The 22,582-nt window shown below is 45.9% G+C and overlaps 1 protein-coding gene across 6 annotated transcripts in view; it reads left to right on the top strand.

The window, feature by feature from the left end:
• The window catches only part of ZNF644 (zinc finger protein 644), a 114,597-nt gene that overhangs the window by 32,820 nt on the left and 59,195 nt on the right, over positions 1-22,582 (top strand). For all 6 annotated transcript variants that reach the window (XM_088444885.1, XM_088444879.1, XM_088444883.1 and 3 more), the window contains exon 2: positions 4,496-4,546. The gene's annotated coding sequence lies outside the window, so the exon portion shown is untranslated. The remainder of the gene's footprint in view (positions 1-4,495; positions 4,547-22,582) is intronic.

The raw sequence follows: 22,582 nt of genomic DNA, 5'->3' as shown, positions 1-22,582 counted from the left end.
GTGTGTATAAGGTGTATATAACACATAAATGCATTCTGTGTGTATATTTGGGTCACATTCCCAAGATATTTAATTATAATATGCAATTATTCCAAAATACGGAATATTCCGTTATCCAAAATACCCCTGGTCCCAAGCATTTTGGATATGGGAGACTCAACCTGTGCGTGTGTGTGTGTATATATATATATATATATATATATATATATATATATATATATATTATATTATAATATAATATATATTTTATGCTGTGACTACAGGCACGGTGCCATGCCTTCTTAAAAAAAGACTATTGTATGTGAATCCCCTTGGTGGTAGTCCACATTCTTGTTGCTTGTGGTCTTCATTTGAGTGAGCTGAGCCAAACATTAAATTCACACACAACAGAGAAAAAGAGCGCTAACTCTCCACAAACTCCTCCACTAGCAACCCTACAGGACAGGAGAAAACCACAACTAATATTCTCAATCTTAAAGGGTAAACAACACATTAAAGAGGCAATACACAGAGAAAACACCTCATGGTTTAATCTTTCATGTTTATTTCAATTCAAATCCTTCAGTTCTACTGAGATGAGTGGAAGGAAGAAAGATGGGGCTAAATGTAATAACTTGCGATCTTTAGCCGCTGCTGGGATTTATGAGAGCCTCTCCTGTTGTGTGTTTTTTTTTTTTTCCCATTCCTGGGGAGAAGTAATTTCTCCTATTCGTCTAGCAGGTGCTTTTCTACACAGTTCTCAATCTGAATTCACTATATGTTTTCACAAGGAAAGTGTACAGCCCATTCTTCAGGCAACATAGATTTACTTCAGTAGATCTTACACATGTGTATCTCTAGATCAGTGATTCCCAACCTCGGTCCTCAAGGCACACTAACAGTCCTGGTGTTAATGATATCCATGCTTAAGCACAGATGGTTAAATCAAAATAACTAAGGTACTAATTAAGTCACCTGTGCTCAACTATGGCTATCCTTAAAACCTGGCCTGTTAATGTGCCTTTAAGGACACTGGTTGGGGAACCCCTGCTCTAGATTCCTATTGAATCTGTGTCCTCATTTATGTAGAGTTGTTCTGGGCCACCATTCCATCTACATTTACCAAACTGCTGATTAGTTCTTCTGGCTGCTCTTAAGCAACAAGGGTTCGACAGTATGCCCTTACCTGGACAACATTCTGTAACAGAAATTTTGGAACATATTTCCAAAAAAAAGTAGCCAAAATGAAGTTCTTGAACATAGTTAATTGTCAATATAACACAAAATCCATCTAGTGCTGTTTCAACAGCATCAATATTGGAATACAAATGGTCACAGCAAAAGACACAGTAGCTTTTTCTGAAAAAAAAAACCTTACAAATGCCGTCTCTGTAAATGGTGGCAATAAGGATTTCTCTGTCCTAGTCATGTTGTCATCCACTTTAGGTGTTCTACCTTGGCCATGGGACATGAGATTTTCAACTGCATCTACTCAATTGAATGAAATCTGAATCCAACTTCTCTAGTCATCAATGTTAAATATTAAAACTCCAGCTCCACAGATTGCAAACATTATGTAAATGAGGGTAGTCCTCTATTTATGCCTTTTCTAGATATAGGGGCAAATTCAATTAGCCAATAAGTGCCGGAGCTAATTACTGCCCACGATTAGCTTTAGACCCTGGGCTAAGTGGTATTCACTTAATCCATAATCTTAGTAATGTATTATTTGCTATATTAATTAAAACACTTGATCATGTGAGGTGGGGTACTGGATCACAATTAAGTAGTTAAAAACTTTTTATATACCTTTTTTAAGTTTTTGTGTTTTTTTGGTAGCACAAAATAGATGAGCAAGTTGACATAACATGCAATAAATAGTAACCTTTATAGTTGCATAACACTACATTTATCTACAATAAATATAAATGGAAAGGGGGGAATTAAATTGTTTTAATGAGGTCACAGCTCCCATCTAAAGAGCGATTACATTTTTAGTGTTGCTTCATGCGTTTGTCATTGGCACCCATTATTTCTGCTTGCAACCTTCCTAAGGTGGCAACAGAAATCTGCCCAAAGTCTGGCTTTTTGGGGTGCCCAAACTAATTGCGTCCGGTAGGTTTAGCTGCTTTACCAGGCTAATCGACAGAACAATTGAATATCGCCCGTCGAGCGCCCAGGGTTGCTTCCTAGTTGTGCTGTTTTGTCACTTTCTATTACAAATGACTATAATAACCAGTTGCTGAAATCATTGCATTTTGAGAGACTAGTAGACTTTGTGTACATGCTTTCATTCCTTTGCAAAGTGATGTGAGTTTCTGACACAAGTTATGTCTGACAGATTTCTTACTGGATAAGTTGATATCCCAAGTTGGGTCTAGTATGAGCAACTATATTTAAAGATCTTATCTGGTCCAGTTTAACTGTACTATCGGAGTTTAATGGTGGAATATATGGAACACTTAAGTTTTCATCTATAAAAAAGGAACTTTTTTTTTTTTTTTTTTGATTGTACACTGCTTTTTTTTAAAATTATATCACCCCTCTGAAAAATGTGAACTAGAAGCTTAAGAAGAAAAAAATGTTAAATGCATGTGGCGTTGAACGTAAAATAAATCTATTTTTTTTTATTTTTTTTATTCCTGTTTGCTTTGGGGTGTAGAGTGACATCTTGTTTTATATTTTACCACTATTTGATTGTGTTATTTTTATTTAATCTTTTCACTATATTACTCCAGTGATTGTCTCTGAGCTCTGCCAGGTGACCTCCTACAAATGTGTGGCTATAGCGATTACATGGCTACATGCTTGCTTTTATACGCCTAGGTGTGACTGAAATAATCAAATACTATTTAGAATTGGTGTATGTGAAATTCTGTTTCTTAATGAATACGATTCAGGAGATGGGCTACGTTTAATATAAATTGTATGCATGTTTAATTTGTGTGCCAAACTCCATGTGTTTTTGTTAGTTTTATTCTCAAATCTGGAACTACTGCAATATGGTGTTGTAGTCTTACGTGATTTAATACACAGTTGACAGTATTCACTGGTGTGTGTACAGCAGGGATGGGGAGCCTTCCGTATGAGGCCCTCGGAATCATTTGGTCTGGCCCTCTGAGCTTTTTTCTGCGAGTCTCATTTGGCTAGCAGGATGCATAGGATAGCACCCTGCAGCCAAAATCTATGCAGCAGTGCCCTCTGGAGCGACCTTAGGACAATTCAGACAGTCACAGCGCTGCTCTTAAGCTCCCCGGAGCATCCTGGGCATTGCTGTAATCACCAGCGATTGTGGCCCTGCCCCTATGTGACATCACACGGAGGGGGCATGGCCTGCACCAGGCCCGCAAATAATGTTATATATATTAAAATGGCCCTCGGCAGAAAAAAGCTTCCCCACCCCCTGGTGTACAGGCTAGCTTAGTCACTGTTTTCAACCATTTAGTACTGTTAGGTTTAAAGTTTTTTATATATATATATTTATATTATTAAACTGGCCACATTAAGTAAATTGTTTGTACAATTTCATAACATCAATAACTTGGTATCGAAGTACAAAAAGTCTTAAGGTGCGTACACATTAGGCGATTAGGAAAGACAGTACGATTACGACATCGTCATCCCTGACCATGCCAATCTGTCGTTATCGTCAGATTATGCTGCATGTTCAGGCGATGGACAATGTCGGAAACGACCAGCGGGGAGTGCGCATCGCTGGTCGTTTGTGACATAAAAGTGCACAATTTGTGCACGATTACTGAGCGATTGCACAAATACGATGTCGTAATCGTGCAGTTGCTCAGTAATATCGCCCAGTGTGTACGCACCTTTTAGGTTTTTATCCAAATGCCCACTAAAGGAATTATTTGTTTGATGCAAATATACATTTTTGACCTTTTCCGTGCCTGCGTATGAGAAGAGTTTTAACGTCATTTGATCCTAAGCTGTTTTAATGTAATTTTTGCACCAAAGACTATTAAAATTAGCCGAATTGTAATGTGTTTATGACCTACATCCTTGTATTTTCCCATATGATTTTTTTGCCTAAATATATATTTTTTTCTTACATTACCATGTGGTGAACATATATTAAAATTTATTTTTAAACCTGTTCAACTTGGTTGGTTTTCGGTACCTGGCTCATTCTCCAAAGAAAAGGTTACTGCTTTTTATTACTTACTCTGAAATGCAGAGTGGCCAGGTGTCATCATTTTAAGCATCAGGGATGCTTGCTTAATCCGTATTTCACCCACTTACTCGATCAATACTGCTTGTTTACCACATTATTATTTAAGGGGGAAAAAATAAATAGTTGTGCACTTACGTTTTACAAACGCTACACTTGATAAGACCACAATAGCTACAGTTATTCTCAGTGCTTGGTTACATTTCCATTTTTATAAACATTCTATAAATCGTTTGTGTTTATTGTGTATCAAGATATAGAGAATAGTGTTTGGTGTTTGTTTTTTATTTCTTTATAGCAAGACGTTAATGTAACTACTTTATATTTTAGGTTCAGGAGAGACCTGTCTGATTTTCCTTGACTTCAAAAGAACGCACAATTGTAAGTAAAAACTTGCAATGCATCACCTACACAACAAATTCCGAAAGTTCACTTTGCAGTTTTCTTGGGGGGAATTCAATTGTTAGCGCTGGGTGTCTATTGGAGCAATTAAATTGTTGCTCTGATCAGACTCCCATTAGTATTTTACATGCTTAAAAGTTCAGGACGTAGACGTGAAAAATGGCTAACCCCGTTTAAAATCCTGGTTTGGGCGTCTAAAGTAAGGACTTTTCACACATTTTTTTTTTCACACCTCCGGAGGCTGCGAGAAAAAATGTGACTGCTTGGCTAATAGGCGTCTAATCGGAGCGACAACTGAATTTCTCCAATAGACGCCCATTATTTAAGATGCCCCCCCAAAAATGTAATTCAGGTCATTAGTGTTGCCTAATTTGGATCTATGTCCCTGTTCCAGAGTTGTGTACATTATGCGAACATACAATTTGTGGAGAGCTAATTGATTAGTAAAGTTATTCATATATTGTTACACAAATGTACTAGGTGTAAATTTGACCTCTAAAGTCTATTGTAGGGCCTCAAAAGGAATTCTGTCCAAGAGGGTATTAATAATGTTCCACAGTTAGATTGGAGTAGCAAGCTGACTCCTATATTGTAAAAACACTCTTCATTAAAAATTCTTAATATAGAGTAATTCCACAGGCCCATTGATATTCAGAATTACAGGGCGATATGGAACATATGGCCAAATACTGAACTCACCTGACACTGAAGTTTTCAGAGCAGTGATTGCTGGCTTGTCCGTCCTTGCTGCACTACTAATAAATGCTCAGCAGCTCTGTAATATCCTGGTTCTAGGAAAATATTTACCATTGATGTGAACCGGCTATGAGATCTCCGTTGTATTACTGTCAGTGGGCAGTGCTGGAACGGAGTATCCTGTAATATTGACTGGCGCTGCTATCAGATGGTAGGCTGAGAAGTCTCCATTGTGCCACTGATATGTTGAGGTGGTCGAGGCAGAAAAAATTAGACCATAAACATGGGTCCTAGAAGCTTTGAAGCATTTCTCTGGCTAAATGACTCCTGGATTAATCAGAAGGATGTTTTCGTAGTTTAGCGAGAATCAGCAAACTGCGCAAGTGTCAAGGTACAGTACCGTAGTTGCTCGCAGCAACTATTTGCTCGCAGTGTGATTGACAGTCAGGGAGTGTTTGGGGGAGGTAACAGGGAGTGGCGGAAAAGACTCCGGCATGTGCTAACCGGGGTTATGGAAGATCCTGGGTCTGCTATCGTGTTTGCAGAAAAATGTGTCCGGCGCCTTTGCCTTTCTGCACAACCATTTGATTACTCAGAAGACCGATAATTGAAGGTGCTTGGGTTTGCAAAGCCGCAGGTTAGTGTCTTAATACATTCTTCAACAGCTGCGACATTTGCATATTTTCGGACAGAATCGGCGTAACACAGACGGAGCCGCAGCATTGGCGTGACACAGACGGAGCCGCAGCATTGGCGTGACACAGACGGAGCCGCAGCATTGGCGTGACACAGACGGAGCCGCAGCATTGGCGTGACACAGACGGAGCCGCAGCATTGGCGTGACACAGACGGAGCCGCAGCATTGGCGTGACACAGACGGAGCCGCAGCATTGGCGTAACACAGACGGAGCCGCAGCATTGGCGTAACACAGACGGAGCCGCAGCGTACAACTCTGAATCAGGCCCTATATCCTTATATATAATGTTCAGCTCCAAAGTCCTTGCCTTGTGTTAAAGTATTCTAGGCAATATCCGTTGGGTTAAAATATTAAGTTAAGTTAACTGAAGCGCACTCTGATGAGAAATATTCATTATTTCAAGCGACATAACCAAATCGCAATAAAATCTGACTAGTCAATAAGTGACGTGCAACAGCCTAGAATGACTTCAGTATGACAATCCACCAATGTCTCAAATGTATTGAGAGCAAACTGCATTGGAGGGAACTGCTGGGCAGCGAGTCTATTCCTGGCTGTGCACATATCACATCTGTTGCGCCGACATTACAAGTCTTCGTGCAATGCAGGCAGCCAGATGTGCTTTCCCGAAACAGCACATCACATTCATTGCGCTGGTTTGGATTCCCTCCATTGTTATTAACTACCCATTAAACTTTATACATCACCCAAAACTGTGTACGTGTATGAAGGAACTGAACTGTTACACACACCGTATTGATATCCTAATATTTAAGGAAGCAAAAAAATTGATAGTTGGTGAAATTAAGCATACGTGACTCCAATTTTGACCATTGCTGTTTTAATCAATAACTGCAAACCACATTTCAACTTGCAGTATTAATTTTAATACATTGAAATTACTGACATTTATTAAGAAGTTACTCCGAGTTAAAACACACTAATATGTCTAAATACAATAAAATTAAGTGCTGGTACCAGTGTGATTTGGATAGGCTTCATATACCATTTAATCACTGCTTGAGGTAGGAAAATATACAGGAAGAGTTTAAGAAGCCAAAAATATTTCTACACACTATGAAATAAAATGATCCATGTACAATAATATCTAACCATTGCCTACACTATATTATACATTGTACATTAGAACTGTTTACTTGTTAAGGTTCCATAGGGCTCCACAGTGAGACTTTGGGGTGTAGGTATTGGTTGAGGACCGGGCACCACGCAGTTAAAGTTTTCAGCTCCCAGGATGCCCGGTCCATCCCCTATACCCCGCCCCCGAGCCAGAGGTACCTCAGTTTCGTCGGTGCCCGGCCGGAGTCGAGTCACCATTATGCAGTGGGCTGCTTAGGCAGCCCAAATAGGTTTTATTTTATGATTTGTTTATTTTATATTTTCTTGCTGAGTGTGCAGCAGCAGACTGTCCACAGGACGTCTGCGCTGCCGCTCCGTCACCCCTCCAGGCACCGCAGCGCCAGCTTCGGCTGGGGATTTCGGCGGGCATCCGGGGGTCCTCACTAGCCGGCCCTGCGGATGGACCCAGGCTGCAGCCCTGACGCAAGGGGACAGGTAAGGCGGGTCATTGCTTGTGGTGACCCGCGGAATGGCAGTCATACCTCCGGTCTCAGCGGACAGACCAGAGGCGCTGATAGTGAACACAGGCTTTGTCCAAAGTGATCCAGTAGACCACCAGGGTACATATGGAGCGGGATTCCAGCATCCTGGTGGTTAAAAATCAGATGAGGAGGTCAGCCTTCCCCATTAAAGTGGCCCCTCCCCTCAGCTCAGGGCGCCATTCCTCTGAGGTCTTTCTTCCCTGAACTGCTCTCCTCCTCCGATCATGCCCCCTCAGTGGTCTCCGGTGGCCATTTTTCTCCAGGCTCAGCCACAGCTCTCTCAGGGAAACCCAGGGTCTGGTCCCCCCTACATACCTCTCCCTGGAGTCAGGTTATGTAGCGCTATAGCCTACCAGATGTTGTGTCACTGACCACAGAATCTGTGTAGTTTGTTGTACTGCCCTTCTGCAAGTATATGGTATTTCTGCACTGTATGTGACTTATGCTAGCGCTGCCTTTTTTCCTTACTTTGCCCTAACATACAGGTGTATTCAGGGTTTTTCCAATGCCTCACATCTCTACAACAAATGTTTTTGTGAGGGTTGTCAAATACAGTTAGTTACTGCACTGTGCCATATTTGTTCTGCGCGCTCATGCAGCTTGCCCAAGCATAAGACAAGATCAGTATATTGCATTCCTGCTTGTATCCTACATACCCAGTGGTTGCATTATACCCAGTGCCATATTGTGCGCTACCTCTTCAGCCTTTCAAACTATATTGCAAGGTGAGAAGCCCCTACCCAGTAAGCCTTATAAGCGTCCTATGTTATCACAGTCCACACAGCTCTCAGATTCTGAAGTGTCATCTGAGGAGACAGAAGATGCTAATCTCTCTAACACTGACTCCCCTCTGGGGGAGGACGAAAGTCCTTCTAAATTTAATATTCCTGCCTTGGTGCAGGCTGTTAGATCCATCTTACTCATAGAAGACAAACCATCCCCTAAATCTAAGCACCCACGGTTTAAACCAGTGTTGGCTAACCTTGACACTCCAGCTGTTATGGAACTACATAACCCAGCATGCACTGCTACAGTTTTGCTATTAGGGCATGCTAAAACTGTGGCAGGGCATGCTGGGATATATAGTTCCACAACAGCTGGAGTGTCAAGGTTAGCCAACACTGGTTTAAACGATAGAAAGTTGCTTCAGCAGAGTTCCCTCTATCGCAGGGGTCTTCAACCTTGGCCCTCCAGCTGCTATGGAACTACTCATCCTAGCATGCACTGCCACCTTTTTGATATAACAGCATGCTAAAACTATGGCAGTGCATGCTGGGATGTGTAGTTCCACAGCAGCTGGAGGGCCAAGCTTGAAGACCCCCTGCTCTATCGGATCAAGTAGCTGAACATATGGCTGCAGCCTGGCAGACACCTGGTAAGAGGTTACAGCCCCAAAAACGTCTGACCTCCTGTTATACATTTCCTGAGGCTCATTGTTCAAAATGGGAGACTCCCCCTGCGGTAGATTTACATGTTACGCGTTTTAATTAAAAGCGCTACGTTAACTATCCCTACAGTAACCTCTTTGAAGGATCCTACAGATAGGTGAAATCTTGCCTTAAATCGATATATACTCTCTCAGGAGCTATTTCCCGTCCAACCATGGCTATCGCATGGGTGGCTAAAGCTATAGAGAGCTGGGCTGACGCACTTGAAGACTTTTTTCCCTCAGATGCTTCTAGGGATCAGATGGCTTTCGTCGCTCACATACGAGATGCAGATTCCTATATTGGAGAAGCGACGTTGAATGACAGTCTCCTAATCTCCAGAGTCTCAGCCGCGGCAGTGTCAGCCCGCCGTACCCTGAGGCTACTCTCATGGAAGGCAGATGCGGATTCCAAGAAAGGCCTAGAAGGGTTACCCTACAATGGAGAGAGCTTGTTTGGCCCAGGTCTTGACAGGATTGTAACTATGTTGGCGGCATCAAAAACTGCATTTCTGCCTTCAGCAGCTACTGCTACAAAGTATCTTTAAGTCCTTTCGTCCTCACGGAAAGCCTAAAGGTCAGTCCCACTGATCGCGCTGAGCGACAAAATATGTGGGTCCCAAGGACCCACCACTTCAAGAAAAAAAATGGGGTCCTACCTGATCATTCCTTGGTCCCATCATAATTTATGCTTTAGAGATCCCTGTTGGACCTTTAGACCTCCCCACATGCCTATATACCCCTTGAATGCCAATCTGATACCCCCAATTGAATCGGCCAGACTGCAGTACCCATTAACAATAATGGGGACTGCAGTCTGCTGCGGTAGTTAGCCTTCTGCAGGAGATTTCTGTGAATCTTCTGCATTAGACTGTTCTTACATAGCGGTGATACATACAATTATGCAGAAACTGTAGTTTCAGCATAATTTTATGAAAAACCACGGACCAATAAATACATTCTAAAAATATACAAAAGTTTTGTTTTCTTACCTATGAACAAAAATGCTTAAGGAATTTTCTCCCTCTAGCTGTGCACTCTTCTGTCCTTTTAATTCTGTGGGAGCTGGATGGGGAGCGCTGCTCTCATGCTGCAGGTTCTTTTGGCTCCTTAACTTGACGTATGGGAGGCAGAGCCGGGCACAGGAGTAGGAGGCGGGAAGCCGAGCACAGGAGTAGGAGGCGGGGAGCCAGGCACAAGAGTAGGAGGTGGGAAGCCGGGCACAGGAGTAGGAGACGGAGACAGGAGGATTTTGGGAGAGGATTTAGGGGTAGGCAGGGACAGGAGAAGGGGCTGGGTGCCCCCCGGTATTAGAAGGGAATGGGAGCCACTTACAGGAAATGATAGAGGTGAGCTGGGGATAGGTGCAGTAGAGAGGGACAGGGGAAGGGGCTGGGTTCCAGGTATCAGATGTGGAGGGGAGCTGTGGAAAGAGGAACGGGCAGGGACAGCAGAAGGGGCTGGGTGACACCGGGTATTAGAGGCGGTGGGGGGGCCACATACAAGAGCAGGTGGAGGGGAGCCGGCGACAAGAGGAACAGGCAGGGACAATAGAAGGGGTATGGGTGACACTGGGTATTAGGGGTGGAGGGGAGGCGGGGATTAGAGCCAGAAAGACGGGGACTGCTGGGATCAGGTGCACTGTTGTCCTCATTTGCAGCGGGCATCTGGCTGGCTATTCCAAACATGCTGGCTTTGGCCGTGCTGTCCGCAGGCAGAGGAGACGAGAGATTAGGGGCGGGGCCTTGTCTCCACTGTGCTTCTGGCCGCACATAGTGAGGGAGCGGGGCCGCTGGTCTGCACTGTACTGCTGGCAATAGACAGCACACGCAGCCCAGCAGATAACAGCGTCCGCCCCAGGTATTAAAATGGGACTGGCCACTCTGTACAGTGGCCCAGCCCTTCTGTCTTCTGCTCCTGAATGTGAGCTTGGTCTCCGGTTCCGCCTCCATATAGCAGGAGGGGCGGCAGCGAATGAAACTTCTTACCGCTTCTGAAGGGATAGACAGGGTAGCGCTATTGACTGCAGCGCACAGCATCTTACCCCGACTCTGAAGCCAGGGATTGGCCGCAGCGAAGCACGTCTCCGGGTACCCACCCATTCTATAAACTTGAGTCCCCGGTAAAATATGCGCTATAGCACGTATTTGCAAACACTGAGTCCTTTCCTAGGCAGTCAGCTTCCACTAGGGCTGTCAAGCCCGGGACCAAGCAGGCCTGGACCACCAGACGGCCTGGTTCAAAACCCGAGGATAAGCCCTCAGCCTGATGGGACGGGTCTCCCTCTGGGGGATCCCAGAGTGAGAGGCCGTCTTCTTCAGTTTGCCCAGTGCTGGTTTCAAACCACTGCGGATGCTAGGGTAAGAGAAGTGGTCTCTCATGGGTATGCCTTTCTTATTTCTTCGACGGCCGCCCTACCAGTTTTTCTACACAGGCCCTCCTTCAGACCCAAACAAGGCCCTACAAATCCAGAAAGCCATACAGTCCTTGCTGCAGGCAGGGGTAATTGTGCCAGTGTCGCTATCTCAGCGGGGTACTGGTGGTTATTCTACTCTTTCTGGTTCAGAAGCCGAATGGGTCTCATCGGCCTAACCTCAAATCCCTGAACAAATTCCTCAGGGTACCCAGGTTCAGGATGGAAACACTACGCTCTACCATCCTAGCTATGGAGCCTGGGAACTTTATGGTATCTCTGGATATTCAGGATGCGTACCTACATGTACCTATAGCGCCCACACATCAGCGATATCTCCGGTTTGCTAAACTACAGCAATACTTCCAATTTCAGGCTCTGCCCTTTGGACTATTCACAGCTCCACGGGTGTTTACTAAAATTATGGCTATCATGGCGTCCCACTTGCATGGTCAGGGTGTAGGACTGCACCATATCTGGACGACCTCCTGTTCTTAGCAGGATCCCCTGAAGTGCTTCACCGCCATCTGCAGCTAACCATTGCTTTCCTTCACAAGCACGGATGGTTAATCAACTGGAAAAAGGGCTCCCTGACTCCCTCACAGAGAATGATTCAGCTGGGAGCCCTACTGGATTCTCAGGATTCGAGAATCTTTCTGACATCAGACAAGATCTCCACACTTGAAATACGAGTGCGCAAATGTCTCCACAGTTTCCAGGTGTCGATCCACTCAGCAATGCAGGTTCTGGGATCAATGGTGTCCACCTTCGACATGGTGGAGTATGCTCAGTGTCACTCCAGACCTTTTGCAAAGGCTGATCCTCTCCAGGTGGAACGGGTTACCCCATCGGATCAAAGCTCAGACGATGGTACGCTCTCCCGAGGTGCGTCTGTCCCTCTCTTGGTGGTTACAGACATCTCATCTAACCAAGGGTTGCCCCTTTTGGATCCCGGACTGGGTACTCCTAATAACGGACACCAGTCTCTGGGGGTTGGGACCCAGTGACTGGTCCACACTCCTTTCAGGGCCGTTGGACATGGGTCGAATCATCCCTGCCAATCAACATATTGGAACTTCGAGCTGTCTACAGGGCCCTCATACTGGATCAGGACATACTTCACGGGAAACCTGTACAGGTATAGTCCGACAATGCCACAATAGTGACTTACATCAACCATCAAGGAGGCACTCGAAGTCGGCCAGCAATGACAGAAGTGTTTACGCATTCTGACATGACCCGAGGTTCACCTCCCAGCCATCTCTGCAGTGTTCATTTCGGGAGTACTCAATTGGGAAGCAGACTTCATCAGCCGTCACGACTTGCATCCCGGGGAATGGTCTCTTCACCAAGAGGTTTTTCAATTCCTAGTGAGCAGATGGGGCCTCCCAGAGGTGGACCTCATGGCCTCCTGACACGATCACAAACTGATGGTTTACGGGTCCAGAACAAGAGATCCCGAGGCAACCTTTGTAGATGCATTTTCAGTGAAGTGGACCTTCCAATTTGTGCACCTATTACCTCCAGTCTCCCTTCTTCCTCGAGTTCTTCGGAAGTTCAAACAAGACGAAGGCACTGTCCTGCTGGTGGCTCCAGCTTGGCCCAGATGTCATTGGTACTCAGAGCTTCGTAGTCTCTCCATCGACACTCCGTTCCTGCTGCCTCAACGACCGGACCTGTTGTCTCAGGGTCCTTGCCTTTACCCGGACCTTTGTCATCTGTCTTTGATGGCGTGGCCCTTGAGACATCCCTCCCGAGTTCCAAAGGATTCTCTAGCTCTGTAGTCAAAACTTTGAACCCCTGGATTTTGTGGAACTCAAGTTGCTCACAGAGAAGATTTTCTTCTGGTTATGGCGTCCGCCTGAAGGGTGTCAGTTTTAGGGGCGCTTTTCTATTACTCTCCATTTCTGATATTCCATCAGGACAGGGCTGTGCTTCGGACTCCCCCTTGGTTTCCTTCCAAAAGTTGTTACTAGTTTCCACATTAATGAGGAAATTGTAGTCCCGGCCCTTCAATCACCAGATTTATCGGCAGTTGAGGCCACCTTGGATGTGGTCCATGTCCTCAGGATCTATGTGGACCGTACCAGTTCCCTTCGGAGATCAGACTCCTTATTTGTGCTCTATGGATTTCACAAGAAGGGATGGCCAGCCAACAGACAGACATTGGCTAGATGGCTTCGCATGGCTAAGGCATCACAGGCTCGTAGGCAGGCCTTTCTGTACCGGATACTGTTACTGTTCATTCTACTCGCTCTGTGGGTCCTCGTGGGCATCTCGCCGTGGCTCCTCAGCTGAACAGCTTTGTAAGGCGGCCACGTGGTCCTCTGTCCATACATTTTATGAGGTTTTATGCCTTTTGATACATTTGCCTCTCAGGATGCTTCATTTGGGCGCCGGATTCTCCTCTCCGTGCAGGAGCTTCCCCACCCTTAAATGACTGCTTTGGGATATCCCCAAGGTCTCCCTGTTGAGCCATATGGACCCTGAAGAAGAAAATGTTATAGTAGTAGATGATGTAGATTATTACAGGATATACAGTCAGGTGCATAAATATTGGGACAAAGACAGAATTTTCATATTTTGGCCGCTATTCACCACCACAATGGCTTTGAATTGAAACAAACAAGATGTGCTTTAACTGCAGACTTTCCGATTTAATTTGAGGGTAATTACATCCAAATCAGGTGAACGGTGTAGGAATTGCAATGGTTTCTATATGTGCCTCACACTTTTTAAGGGGCCAAAAGTAATGGGACTATCAACTCAAAAGCTATTTCATGGACAGGTGTGGGCTATTCCCTCATTATTTCATTATCAATTAAGCAGGTAAAAGGTCTGGAGTTGATTCTAGGTGTGACATTTGGAATCAGTTGCTGTCGACTCTCAATATGAGATCCAAAGAGCTGTCACTATCAGTGAAGCAAGCCATCATTAGGCTGAAAAATCAAAACAAACCAATCAGAGAGATAGCATAAACATTAGGTGTGGCCAAATCTACTGTTTGGAACATTCTTAAAAAGAAAGAACGCACCGGAGAGCTCAGCAACAACAAAAGACCAGGAAGACCACGGAAAACAACTGTGGTGGATGACAGAAGTATTATTTCCCTGGTGAAGAAAAACCCCTTCACAACAGTTGGCCAAATCAAGAACACTCTCCAGGAGGTAGGTGTATATGTGTCAAAGTCAACAATCAAGAGAAGACTTCACAAGAGTGAGTATAGAGGGTTCACCACAAGATTTAAACCATTGGTGAGCCACAAAAACAGGAAGACCAAATTAGAGTTTGCCAAACAACATCTAAAAAAGCCATTACAGTTCTGGAACCACATCCTATGGACAGATGAGACAAAGATCAACTTGTACCAGAGTGATGGGAAGAGCAGAGTATGGAGAAGGAAAGGAACTGCTCATGATCCAAAACATACCACCTCATCAGTGAAGCATGGTGGTGGTAGTATCATGGCGTGGGCATGTATGGATGCCAATGGAACTGGTTCCCTTGTATTTATTGATGATGTGACTGCTGACAACAGCAGCAGAATGAATTCTGAAGTGTTTCGGGCAATATTATATGCTCATATTCAGTCAAATGCTTCAGAACTCATTGGACGGCGCTTCACAGTGCAGATGGACAATGACCCAAAGCATACTGCAAAAGCAGCCAAAGAATTTTTTAAGGCTAAAAAGTGGAATGTTATGCAATGGCCAAGTCAATCCCCTGACCTGAATCCGATTGAGCATGCATTTCACTTGATGAAGACAAAACTGAAGGGAAAATGCCCCAAGAACAAGCAGGAATTGAAGACATTTGCAGTAGAGGCCTGGCAGAGCATCACCAGGGATGAAACCCAGCGTCTGGTGATGTCTATGCGTTCCAGACTTGAGGCTGTAATTGCCTGCAAAGGATTTGCAACAAAGTATTAAAAAGTGAATGTTAGATTTAGGATTGTTTAGTTTGTCCCATTACTTTTGGCCCCTTAAAAAGTGGGAGGCACATATAGAAACCGTTGTAATTCCTACACCGTTCACCTGATTTGGATGTAATTACCCTCAAATTAAATCTGAAAGTCTGCAGTTAAAGCACATCTTGTTTGTTTCATTTCAAAGCCATTGTGGTGGTGATTAGAGGCCAAAAAATTAAAATTCTGTCAAATGTCCCAATATTTATGCACCTGACTGTATATAAAGTATTTAAGGTACTTAATGTTTTAAATGTTTTTTGCACTTTTTCAAAATTGTTGAAAATGATAGAAAGCAAGTGACAAAATGGTACAGGAAAATGCTTGTATAGTAATTTTAGTGTTTTTATATTGGTTTGTAGAAATTCGGAATAAACTCTTTAGCTCACATCTGCAAGTTAAACAACCACTCTCCCATTAATATAACACCTGTTCCATATATTTTAACCCTTTATTGAGCTTTTTAGAGAAGTTTATCTTAATACTGAGATGTCTTTATTGGCCAAATTATGCTAGTTAAACCCCCTCCAAGTGCATGATTATTCATTGAGAGGGGGTGTACCAGAGGTTCTGCACTGGGAATAAAACATTGGGGAACATCAAAGCATATTAAAACAAGCTAATTTATAACCTGGAAGAACATGGCACTGCAATTCTTTGCTTAAATCTAAGAGGATAAGGGGCTTGATTCAGAGCTGTACGCAATCCCAATGATTTACGTATAACTCCGATGTTTTGTGATCTGCTCATGTATAGATCTGTGTCTACGACGACAGTCACGTGTCCCCTAAGACACAGCAAGACATTCTGCGCCCCTTCATCGAGGTGGTTGCGACGGGGGCTATGTTCTTGAAAATGAGTGGATGTTGGCACCATTTTCAAGGCACGCTGAGGCCAGGCTCTTCGTCTTCCAATGCAGATTTTCTATTCCGATGGTCACGCAAGTAATCCGATGCTGCATCTCCATACTCAGTCCGCAGGAGGCGTCTACAGCCATGGCCAAAAGTTTTGAGAATGACACAAATCTTGGTTTTCACAAAGTTTGCTGCTTCAGTGTTTTTAGACCTTTTTGTCAGATGTTACTGTGGTAAAATTACAAGCATTTCATAAGTGTCAAAGACTTTTATTGACCATTACATTACGTTGAGGCAAAGAGTCAATATTTGCAGTGTTGACCCTTCTTTTTCAAGACCTCTGCAATTCGCCCTGGCATGCTGTCAATCAACTTCTGGGCCACATACTGACTGATGGCCGCCCATTCTTGCCTAATCAGTGCTTTGAGTTTGTCAGAATTTGTGTGTTTTTGTTTGTCCACCCGCCTCTTGAGGATTGCCCACAAGTTCTCAATGGGATTAAGGTCTGGGGAGTTTTCTGGCCATGGACTCAAAATGTCGATGTTTTGTTCCCCGAACCACTTAGTTATCACTTTTACCTTATGGCAATGTGCTCCATCATGCTGGAAAAGGCATTGTTTATCACCAAACTGTTCTTGGATGGTTGGGAGAAGTTGCTCTTTGAGGATGTTTTGGTGCCATTCTTTATTCATGGCTGTGTTCTTACTCTCACTTTCTTGGCTGAGAAGCAACCCCATACATGAATGGTCTCAGGGTGCCCCCCTCCCCCCAAAGTCAAGATGCTTCAGAGAGCAGGATGGAGGGGGTGGAGATCTGGAGATGAAGACTGGGAGGAAAGGGGTGGAGAAGGAGCTGCTGCTTCAACATTTGGTAAGGTAAAAAATACAGCTCGTTAATTACAAAAGCAATATATTTTGCAGGGCCAGAGGTAAACTTTATAGCTCAACGGCGAAAAAGTGCTCTGTTTTGATAGATAGCAGGACCTGCATTTAATTTAGGAAACAAGTGATATAATCCATATCAGTTGTTGATAAATGGGCCCCTTTGAGAGCTCTCTGAAAATAATGCTAAGCCAGGGGGTGGTGGAGGACACTTTTTTTTTTTTTTTCTTTTCCATCCTGTCAGCTTGAAACTGATGGGTTGCAACTTTTGGGATCAAAATAATTTTTTTTTGTACTTTTTGGGGAATATAATTTTAAATGGCTTTTGATTTAGTGAGGTTTGTTCCAAAGCAATTGTAGCAAATGCTTTCTATGTAGATTTTTAGACTGCTTTGTCCCCACTTTAGGCACCTTCCAAAAGTAATTTGTTTTTTGTAAATAACAAAACTGCTTACACTCTTTAAGTAACAAATATGCTCGTCACTGAATATAAAGAAGGGCATTTAAGTATACTCCTTTATATATCAGTCTACGGTGCAAGACAAAACTGCCACTAGGAGGGACCTTTTATTAATTGTGTATTTTAGGCATTTAAAGGAAGTTTAAAATAATATATATATTTTATCCAGGTTGGTTGCATATTAGTATTCCCAATATTCTAAATGGCTTACCTGAGTGCTGCAGACTATGCCAGTTACCCGCTGCCATTAAGCCATGATTACTGTTATGGGGATGAAACCTATCTGTTCCAATAAATACTTCTGTCTATGTTTGAGAGTTGCAGTGGCATGGTTCATTTACTTGTGTAATGTGATTTCGAGGAATTTAAAGGATTATCTTTTCATTGACATACCACTTCTGAACCGACCCACTTCCAGAATGCAGCTGTAAATTCTGGTTAGACTTCATGTCAAACCCAAATGTGACTTAAGGGGCCGTACACTACCGGTGGATCGATGCGTTCCTGCAACCTGGCATCGCAGGCAGGATCGGTGAAATCCAACATGTTGGGTTTCACAGATTTGCCAATCACGATCAAAATATGTTTGTGATTTGCAAATCTGTGAAATTTAACATTTATAATAACACTGATCCTCCGACGGATCACGGAACATCGATGTGCCGACCGGCGGATTGATGTTTCCGATCCCATCTCAGGATAGCAAGATCTGTCGGTAGATGTATGGGGGCCATAACTGGCTTTAATCCATATTTTTTGCTTGTATCTGTAGAAATTATGGTATGCAAAGTCCTCAAAAACTTGCTCTGTAGTGACCTCCAGTGGATTCCAAGTAGGTGTTCAGCTTTGTCACTCTAGTATTGTATATAAAAATCCCATTGTTTGTTACTTGTAAATATTAATGTAAGCTCCCCAGGGCCCTAACTCTTCCAAAATGGGCAAAATAGATTGTTGTGTTTTTTTTTTTTTTCATGGAATTTCAAGAAAGTGAACTAAAAGCAAATAATTGTTTTTTCATATAAACACCACAAAGAAATACTTTGGGGGGAATTCAACTAAATGCTTTGTTTACTAGCGCCGGGAATGAGTGCCCGGATATATTCAGTTGTCTGCTTCTCCCCCGGCACTGTAGTCGGAAGATGCAGTTTACCCCGCCTAATGACAGTCGCAGTTAACGGCTGTCTCTGGCTTAAGTGCCGGGAGCGATGCGGTTAGTGCACACGGGAAGCCTGCAACTAGCATTGCGGCACCCATTTAGTGGGATTTCTGCTTGCACCTCAGGAGGGTGTGAGCAGAAATCCTCTAGTAGCTGCTGTACAGTGCGGCCTATTCAGTAGCTCCAGCACACTTTCCCGGCGCTATTCAATATTGAATTCCCCCTTTGTTTTTTTGCTTCGCCTTTAATCCACCTGGCCAAAATGGCAAAACAGGGATTCTCTGGAGTTTTTTAGGGAAAAAAAATATCACTTTCTACTTCAGGGTCCATAGGGTATCCACAGGATACCTTGGGGGTATAGGTGTGACGTCAGTCGCAGGGCACCAAAGAGTTAAGCTTTCAGCCTCCCAGGCTGCACTAGGTCCCCCTCCTATACCCCGCCCCCGAGCCAAGGCACCCCAGTTTAGTTTGGTGCCCGGCCGGAGTCGGGTGCACCTGTTGGAGTGGGGGCTAGAAGAGCCCCTGAAGCTTATTCTTCATGCAGCTGTGGCTGCACAACTGGATGAACAGCATGGACAGTCAGTCCTGACGTCCATGCTGTCTTCCCTACACCCCGCCGGTACCAGAACGCCGGTACTGATCCGGGGATGCTGGTGGGCGTCTGGGGTCACAGCTAGCGGTGACCCCAGATGCTCCGGACCATGGCCGGATTCAAGGGGGACAGAGGTAAGCAGCGGGGTCCCGCGGTGGGTCCCCGCTGATCACATGGTCCTAAGTCCCCAGGCAGGGGGCTCCCTGGGGACTGGCTGCAGCGTGGAGCCAGGCGACCAACCTGCGCTTCCACTACCCCCTGGGACAGCGGACCGCAGCAGAGCGGTAGCGCTGCGGCGTCCCAGGGGTTAAATGCATGCCAGGGGAGCGCGCCTTCCCTGTCTCACAGCCGGCGCCTCCCCCGCTGCACACAGCCCTCTCTGCATGCTGCCGACTGGTCCTGTGGCAGCGCTCCTCCCCCAGGCCAGCCTCCTCTCTGCTCCTCGGCGGCCATCTTCTCCAGAACGCATGGTGAACGCTGCTGGAAGCGCTGGAAGGAAGCATCGTGGTCTGGGTCCCCCCGCATACCTCTCCTCCGCTGTGGTCAGGTCTGTGTATGCAGTGCTGTGTCCTACCAGGCCCTGTGTCTGTGTAGTTGAGTGATCAGCGCTGTTAGTGCAGGAATTGTTATTTTTCTGCATTGTATGTGACTGTGCTAGCGCTGCTGCCTGTAATCTTTTCTTCTCTAAACTGTCAGCTTTATTACTGTCCCTGTTCTTTCTGCTAAAGCCCTTGCGGTGCGGTGCTGCAGGGTGGTCTCTCGCCTATTTAATACTTAATTGGTGAGAGAGGTCACATACGTGGTGCCATCATGTCTGAAAGTGATTTTCCCCTCCGGCTACAGTGTACCACGTGCAAAGTACCGTTAGCGGAGGGGGAGGGTAGCGCGGAGGGCCTTTGCCGGCAGTGTTTGTCCATGGCGCGGCCTATTACGGTTACAGCACCGGTACAGGAGCCGCCCTGGGCTTGTTTCGCTCAGGCGTTAACAGCTTTAGTGGGCCAGTTAGCTCCGCAGCCCGCGTTTACTCCGATGGGTTTGTCCCAGCAGTCTGTGGTGTCGTCACCCATGCAGGGGTTCCCACGACAATTGGTGGTACCCCACAGTCTCCCTATTTCCCCGCTCCCGGGTTCTCAGGAGCCAGCGTGGGTTAACTCCCTGACGAGTTCTGTACAGCACTTGTCGGATGTGTTGCAAGGGGAGTCTGTGATGCGGTCTCATAAAAGGCCGGTGGCGTCTCTGTCCGCTCCTTATGAGGATGACGAAGGGACGTCTGATGATGGGGAGATTCTAGATCCTTACGATCAGGAACCTCTCCATACTAAGGACGCTGATGCTAAGTCCAAAGTATATATTCCTGGACTTATTCGGGCGGTCCGCACAGCCTTGGTGATTGAGGACGAAGTTCCCCCAGCGGCTAAATCTAAGTATGCCTTTTTCAAAGATGTGAAGGGCGATGCCACAGTCTTTCCTCTTTCGGGTCAGTTGGTGGACCATTTAGAGGAGGCGTGGAAACAACCTGGCAAAAGATACCAGCCGCAGAGACGCCTGGCGGTGGCTTATCCGTTCGCGGATAATTATTTTGCGAAGTGGGAATCTCCTCCACAGGTGGATTCTCACGTGACCCGTCTTGTCCGTAGTGCCACATTGCCGATGCCATCCATGTCCTCCCTTAAGGATGCTACGGACCGCAAGGTAGAAATCTGCCTGAAGTCCGCTTATTCCCTTGCAGGGGGGGCAGCACGGCCGGCTATGGCCATTTGCTGGGTTGCCAGAGCGATGGAGCGCTGGGCGGATTCATTAGAGGCTTCTTTTGAATCCGACTGTCCGGCCGATCAGGCGGAGTTGATTGGCAATCTCCGTGATTCGGCCACCTACATCAACGAGGCGGCTCTAGACATTAGTACTCTGGTGTCTAGAATTTCTTCAGCAGCGGTAGCTGCTCGTCGCACCTTGTGGCTGCGATCCTGGAAGGCGGACGCAGATTCCAAGAAAGGTCTGGAAGCGTTGCCGTTTACCGGAGAAGTTCTCTTCGGTCCGGATCTGGATAAGATTGTGGCCACGCTGGCGGCAGCCAAATCTGCCTGTCTCCCGTCGGCCGCTGCTCCTTCTGGTTCGGGACCATCGTCCTTTCGGTCATCTAGGGCCCAGGGCAGGCCCAAACCACAGTCGTTTCCTCGACAGGCTGGCCCTAAGAAATCGGTCAAGCCCCGGAAGCAGGCATGGAGTACCAGACGTCCGGCCCCCAAGCCAGATGACAAGCCTGCGGCCTGACGGTCCGGGCCTCCCTTTGGGGGATCCCAGGGTGGGAGGCCGCCTGCTACAGTTCGCCCAGTGTTGGTCGACCACTACGACAGACACTTGGGTTCTGGAGGTGGTTTCCCACGGATACGCCCTCTCCTTCCGGCACAGACCCCCGGCTCGCTTCTTCACCACGGGTCTCCCATCAGACCGGAACAAGGCTACGGAGCTGCGGAAGGTATTGCACACTATGCTCCAGGCTGGAGTTATAGTGGCGGTTCCATTCTCCCAGAGGGGCCAGGGTTTCTATTCAAATCTATTTTTGGTACAGAAACCCAATGGGTCATATCGTCCGATTCTCAACCTCAAAGCACTCAACAAGTCTTTGCGGGTCCCGAAGTTTCGGATGGAGACCCTACGGTCCATCATTCTGGCGCTGGAACCTGGGGACTACTTGGTGTCATTGGACATACAGGACGCTTACCTGCATGTCCCTATTCTTTGGCGCCATCAACAGTTCCTCAGGTTTGCAATCAGCAGCGACCACTTCCAGTTTCGGGCGTTACCTTTTGGCCTGGCAACAGCACCACGTGTTTTCACCAAGGTGATGGCGGTCATGGCGGCTTCTCTGCGGCTGCAGGGAGTCCGCATGTTGCCGTATTTGGACGACCTGTTATTGGTGGCAGGATCTCCAGAGCTCCTGTTACGCCACTTGGACCTGACCATTGCACTGCTGCAACGGCACGGCTGGCTAATCAACTGGCAGAAGTCCACTCTAATCCCGTCTCGGAGGATTCTGCATCTTGGAGCCTTATTGGACTCGGGACAGCAAAGGATCTTCGCGACGGAGGACAAGATCTCTGCTTTACAGTCAAGGGTGCGCAGTTGTCTGCACAGCCGCCGGGTGTCCTTACACTCGGCGATGAGGTTACTGGGCTCCATGGTGTCGGTGTTCGACATGGTGGAATACGCCCAGTTTCACTCCAGACCTCTGCAGCACCTGATCCTGTCCAAGTGG

This window comes from Taudactylus pleione, unplaced genomic scaffold (assembly GCF_031769625.1).
Source record: "Taudactylus pleione unplaced genomic scaffold, aTauple2 ptg000373l, whole genome shotgun sequence".
Classification (NCBI taxonomy): Eukaryota; Metazoa; Chordata; class Amphibia; order Anura; family Myobatrachidae; genus Taudactylus; species Taudactylus pleione.
This window is presented reverse-complemented; position numbering and strand designations above follow the sequence as displayed.